This window comes from Panthera tigris, chromosome C2, assembly GCF_018350195.1.
Source record: "Panthera tigris isolate Pti1 chromosome C2, P.tigris_Pti1_mat1.1, whole genome shotgun sequence".
In the NCBI taxonomy this organism is placed as follows: Eukaryota; Metazoa; Chordata; class Mammalia; order Carnivora; family Felidae; genus Panthera; species Panthera tigris.
Window position 1 is genome coordinate 73,535,266 of NC_056668.1, and position 6,787 is coordinate 73,542,052.

A 6,787-nucleotide genomic window follows, 5' to 3' on the forward strand; every position below is an offset into this window, starting at 1 on the left:
CCAGGGTGGGGCAGTAACATATCTGAGGTTATGACTGGCAGATCTGTCATGTGAACCCCTCTCCTAGCTTCAGGCCTAGAGCTTTCCAAGATCCTGACCCTACTGCTGCTTCTGGTAGGGATGGGCTCAGCTACTCAACAGGAACCTGTTGACTTGGGGACGCAGGCACTGGGAGCACACTCAAGTTCGTGGTTGTAGGCATCCTGATTCAGGGGTTCTAGTCCCTCCAACCTAGCAGGGGCACCTGAGAACTGAACATCATTTGTGGCACTCTTGGCTGGTGAGAAGGAGAAAAAAAGAGAAAATGAAGAGAGGAATACAGATACAGAAGAAAAAGGCATGGGGAGAGAGGTGGAGGAGAGGGGAGGAATGAGAGAACGGAACTGGAAATCTTTTTCTTTTCCTTTTTAAGTTTATTTATTCATTTTGAGAGAGACAGAGAGCTCATGTGCTTGGGGAAGGGGCAGAGAGAGGAAGAGAGAGGATCCCAAGCAGGCTCCGCGCTGTCAGTGCAGAGCCTGATACGGGGCTTGTTCCCACAAACCATGACATCATGACCTGAGCCAAAATCTGACACTCAAGTGACTGAGCCACCCAGGCGCCCCAAGAGCGGGAAACCTTAAGTGTAGGCCATCGTTGACAATTGCTGCAGGCCTGGCCCTGACCCAGCAGGAGCGATCCAGAGTCCACAGGAGGCATCCACATGTGGTGGGAACAGAGGAGAGTTGGTCTCAGATGTGGGTCCCAGCCGTGCCACCGACTCAGTTTCCCTCACTGGGGTGTTACAACAGTCAAGGACAATAATGGATATATAAATGCACTGTAAACTAAAGCTCTGTTCAGCACTGAGGGCAAGGTGGCTGCCGCTCCATTGCCTCAGACCCCAGAACATCACCAGGAACAGTACTGCCTGACATAGAGGAGACCCAGGGACAAAGGACATCAACAGAGGATGTAGAGAGATACCAAGGATATAGGATGTGTCTTGTCAGCCAGCCTCTTTGTGGCACTGTCCTCCCTCCACAGGCCCCACAGCCCAGAGTTCCTGCCCACCCCTATCCCCTCAATGGCCACAGCAAAGACTACCTGGACAGAGGCTGCCAGAACTCAAGGTCATCTCAGGCAGAAGGCAGAAAGCTGGGCTTCCTTCCTGGCTGCAAACCTCTAGCAATTTATGTTTGCAGGGACACCGAAAGAGAAGCGGAATATGTCAGCACTTCTGCGTTACTGTCTTTTCACGCTCAAGTTCCAATTCAGCCTCAGCTCAAATTCTTCTCAGTTGACTTGTAGCACAGGAGTAGAGGAGGTGGCCTCAGTGGAATTCTGGAGACCATCCATCTTTGGGACTGATATTGTTCTAATAAGCTATTGGCCTCATGACCTGTTCTGAGGCATTTAGGTGGAACAAGGATGAACCTCAGAGAATCTTCTGGATGTATCCAACCCCTGTGTACCATGACCCTCCCACTGCCCAGTACCCATTTCTGGTCCAACTAAGGTAACTCTTGGGCACTGAGAGATCTATTAATGTTTCCAGTGATGACAAAGACAGGAGGGTTCAATTTAAGGACGGTTCTTCTCTGGAGCTGTCAACGGGAAGACAGGAGCTGCCTTGAAGGGTAATGAGTGAGTCTCTAAACCTTAGTGGCAATCAGGCAGAGGCTGGGTCTTTCAGAAAATCAAATAAAGGAAAAAACTCTCTGTGCTTTCTTGTCTCCAGGCCTTGTAGGAGCACATTCTTTGTGTAAGTCCCTTTTCCCTTTTGTGCCAGGGTTGTCCTTGAAGAGCCTTAAAGGATCCATTCAAGTGTAACACGTCTTCCTCCAGGTGGAGTTAGTTGTTTCTGGGGCTGCAAAGATGTCCTGGTCCTAGTCCCCAGAAGCCACGAATACATTTTACCTAACAGGGCAAAGGGACTTTGCAGAAGTGGTCGGGTTAAGACCCTTGGGATGGGAAGGTTATCATGAATTACCCAGGGGAGCCCAATGTAATCGCATGGGCCCTCCTAAGTGAAAGGAAGGGGCAGGAGGTTAGAGAGAGAGAGAGATTCGAAGAAGCAGCAACACTGCTGGCTTTGAACGTGGAGAAAGTGCCATGAGCCAAGAAAGGCAGGCAGCCTCCAGAAGCTGGCAAAGAAGATCCGCGCATCTCCGGAAAGAACCCAGTCCCACTGACACCTTGATTTGAGGTCAGTGAGACCCATTTTGGGTTTGTGGTCATTTGTTATAGCAGTAATAGGATTGACCTCTCGCGGTTCTCATGCCTCCACGATAGCTTCTAGCACACTTTATTGTACTTCTACATGTGCTGATCTCCCCAGTTGGGCTCCTTGGGATAAAAGTTATATACTAAATAGTCTTTCTACCCTGGAGCTCTGGGTGCAGGCATCAGCTGGCCTCCAGAATGGGACCTGACAGATTAGCCTCAGCACACACTGTGCTATTGGGGGATTTCACCCCGGACCTCGCGGCCCTTTGCAGAGTTAAATACTCTTCCTTACTGGTGTTTTGGAAAATCAGGGTTTGCCACACGTGTGCAAGTATGAGCCACGGGGTGCCCGTAACTCTGCTTTCTCTGAGCAAGTATGGCCTCCCCGTCTGGGTCTCGGAAGCTTGGATCAGGGAGTTTAAACACCAGATAACAGAAAGCAGAAGGGGCACGTGTGTAACGCTTTGAGATGCTGGCCTTCAACTTCAACGTCATGTTCAATCCTGGGGATCCACAATCCGTCGAGTGGAGAGAGTGGAGTCGGAAATAAGTAGGATGGAGAGGGGCTGGAAGAAGGGCTGAATGCAGTCCTGTGGGAACAGGTTTAGAGAGCCAAGGTGATTCAGCCTGGAAAGGGGAGGATTTGGGGGTCCTGGTCACTGTGTTTAACCAATTAGAGGGTTGGTATAGGGAAGAGGAAGGGATATGTTCCATATGGTTTCAAGGGATAGGATGAGGATCGATTAGGAAATACAGAGTGAGCAGGGGAGGAGATTTGGGGTGAGTCCAAGAACTTGGCCGGCTGCCATCAAGGGTTGGAGTGGCCCGCCACCTGGGGCTGTGAGCTGTCTTTGGAGGAGTTCAGACGGTGTCTGAGCAACCCCAAGATGGAAAGAATCCCAGTGTTTGATAGAGATAGGTGTGAGGCTGGTAAATGCTCATTAAGGTCCCTTTTCCCTCACACGGTCTGTGATTAATCGACCCAGCCCTGGGTTGAACTGGGTGGATATGGGTGTAACCCTCTGCCCGGGCACTGGCCACTGGAGACGTTGGTCACGGCCTTGTTGAGCTGACCTGTGCTGAGTGGAAGACCAGTTTGTAGGCATTGTGTTGGCGTGGGTGCTTAGTACCCTGGGATCCATCCATGTTCTCAAACAAACACGCGTAAAACCAGCTGCCCCAACAGCAGGCTTTTTGCAGCTGGCTGCTCTGGGAAGGGGGCTTCTCACTGGCCCACAGAGGCTTCCTTGGGTTTTGTATTCCCAGATTGCTTTGAAAAATCTCAATCTTGGGTTCCCACATGATCCTGTGCAGGGCTGGCCCCTAGCCAAAGCATGTGTCTGGCTTTCTCACATCTCCTTTTGCCCTCCCTCAAGATACCCAGGATTGCCTTCCCAGGGATCAAATCTTCGCTCTGCTCTTGACCAGCTTGCGTAGCTTTGAGTCCATTTTTCCCCCTCCTTGGGCCTTAGACCCCCATCCATAAAATGGAGGTCTGGACCAGAAAGTCCTTCCCACTCTGATGCTACAGGAACCCCAAATCTACGTCTTGAATCGAATCACTTTCCCTCCCTTGTCCATCCATCTACCTCTGTCCTTTCAAAGACATGTCCCTGTCACCTGACCCTCCCTCCCACCCTCAGGCCGCACTTGAATGGCTGACCTTGCTCATCACCTAACACTTAAGCGGCTACCGAAAGGGCCTTTCCTGGGACATGGGAAATCAGGGTAAGTGCCCACTCCTGTGTCCCTGTCCCCATACGCATTCCCACTGCCCTCACCATGCTTTGCAGGAATGCACTTTGGCTGGTTCTCATGACTCCTTGTTGTGGGGAACCCTGGCGAGGTTCTGTCGGAGTCACTCAGTCTGTGCTGGGGCTGGGCCCAAGGCTCCCTGCTGCCTGGGAGAGAAGACGCATCCTCTGCCATTGAGCATGGAGTGTCACTTTTCCTACTGCGACAGCAGGAAACGTCCCGGTTGCTGCAACCCTGCTCTTAACCCCCACAGATGGCCGGGAATAGGCGTTCTTGGAACAATCATGGTGAGACCCAGGTGAGAAAGTGCTCTGTGACCAACAAAACTCTGTGTGAGCAATTACTGAATCCAAAAGGTCCACTGGGCACCCCTGGTCCTCCCCCGGGGGCAGGTCCTCCCCTGGACTTGGTCTCTCCTTAGTAACATCTGCACAGGTGCGTCATGTCAGCAGGTGTATTGTACCTGGGGTCAGAAGTGTTGAGTTCAGGTGCTTCCTGGAGAGACACAGAGAGAGAGAGAGACAGAGAGAGAGACAGAGACAGAGAGACAGAGAGAAAGCCTGTGGACTCCTGACTTGGCTGTGCCCCTCAATGTATGACCCTGGGCAAGTTCTCCTCCCCTCTGGACTCAGTTTCTTCAGTTTCCTGTAAGTTGAGAAGTTTCCTTTCGATGCCATAGACACCCACACATCCTTAGTGTGGGTGAGATTCTGTGAACTCAAGGATCTTCTCTGCCTACCTGGGACTCCTGGTCCACACTGCCCTGGAGTTGTGGCTGAGGCTGAGGCAGCAGGGAGACTAGGGTGGTCTGAGCAGTGAGTGGATGAGCGGCCAGAAGGGCCATGGACACCCCTGCTTGAGCTGCCCCCAAGCCTCCCTTCCCGAGGTGCCTGTGAGGAAAGTGGGGCTGCTCCACATGCCCGTGAAATGTCACATCTTCCCGAGAATGTCATCCTCCTGACAGGCCTGCAGTGCTGGACTCTTTTTATTTTTTTAATTTTTAAAATGTTTTTATTTATTTTTGAAAGAGAGAGACAGAACACAAGCAGGGGAGGGGCAGAGAGAGAAGAAGACACAGAATCCGAAGCAGAACCCAGGCTCTGAGCTGTCAGCACAGAGCCCGATGCGGGGCTCAAACTCATGAACCTCGAGATCATGACCTGAGTTGAAGTCGCTTAACTGACTGAACCACCCAGTTGCCCCGGCAGTGTCAGCCTCTTAAACAGCCCAGCCCTCTGGACTTGGTTTATAGGTTGGGTTTTGGGATATCACTGAAATGCCCAGTTGAAAACCAATTCTTGCATCTTCCTTTCTTTTGGAGGAATTCTTGTTTTCGCTCAGGTTAACCAGGTGGTTTCTTTGTTGGGCACTTCTTTTTAGGCAACTTGATTTTATAAAAGGTCAACTCCAGTAAGGGTGGGTCTGCATTTTCTGGAGAGAAGCCCAGCACCTCGACAGTGGCCATCCGATGAGGGGAACGATACTTAGGGAGAGTTGGTGGAAAGAGACATGTGCTGTGTCTCACCACTCCTCCTGACAGCCTAAACTCTGTCCCCTAAACACACCAGAGTTGCAGAGGGCTGGGGTCTGGACCGCACATACTGGGCCCTCCGTAGAATTTGCTTCCTATTTTATGGCAATTCCCATTGGCTCATGGAGGAATGTGCTGAGAAACAATGGGCTGAATCTGAAGCGGGCTCCAGGCTCTGAGCTGTCAGCACAGACCCTGACGCGATGCTCAAGTCCACAAGCAGTGAGATCATGACCTGAACCAAAGTCAGATGCTTAACCGACTGAGCCACCCAGGCGCCCCTTTTTTGCTATGTTTTATTTGAGTTACCTCAAATCTTTTTTGGAGCCAGGCAGGATAAGATAAGAAAGAATACCCAAATAGATGGATGGGTGGGTGGGTGGACATACAGTTCTCTGGCATGACCAGGCAATGGATCTACCCAGAGTCACCAGTCTGAGAACCATGATTCTGCCCTAAATGTGAGGAAATGCCCCCCCAGGAAAGAGGGGGTGGGTGGATCAGAGCAGGGGGAGAGCCCAGGGCACATCCTTATTCAGCCCAGATGCCAGCTCTCTCCTTCTTGTCACTTGTCATCTGGGCCTCCCCTCCATCCTGTTAACCATTATCTGCCTCATTGTAGGTTTCCAGTTATAATAAGCACCATCATGGCACTCCTGTCTTCAAACTCCTCTCCTGTCAGAAACGAAGCCTAATCACTTCCCTTAATTTGCCAGCATGGAAATGGCCAATGCCAGAGAAGACAGTCTGTCATTCCAAGGATCTAGGTGGTGGCTCTCACATGGGACCTAGACTCATTACGATCAAGTGGCAGTGTTTTCCCCTTTGGAGCAATAACATAGCTTCATTTATTAGGAGCAACAGCTATTTTATCTGTCTTATTTCTTATGCTAAGGTTGACCAGAAGGCAGTCTTAAAAAGTAACATGTTGTTCTTCTGAGGAACAGAGAGTAATAGTAAGAAAGTGTGGGGCAAGACAGGGAATACTGGATTCTAATCCCAACCACTGTCTGAGACTTTTCTGAAATCAGTTGCCTTTTCTAGAAAAGTACATAGTTAAACTAGATGAAATCTAGGGTCCTTTCAATCCCCATCCTCTTTCTCCCCTCTCAAAAAAAACCTGTGGTTTTGGGTCAGTAATGGTGTGAGAATCCTGACCACTCTAAGGTGGCAAAAATGTTTCTGGATGACACAGTTTTAAGCAATTGTTCGAACCAAGGAAGAACTCTATTCCTTCTGATACCAATTTTATTTGGAAAACTCTACTGGATTTATTCTTTTTCTTGACAAGCC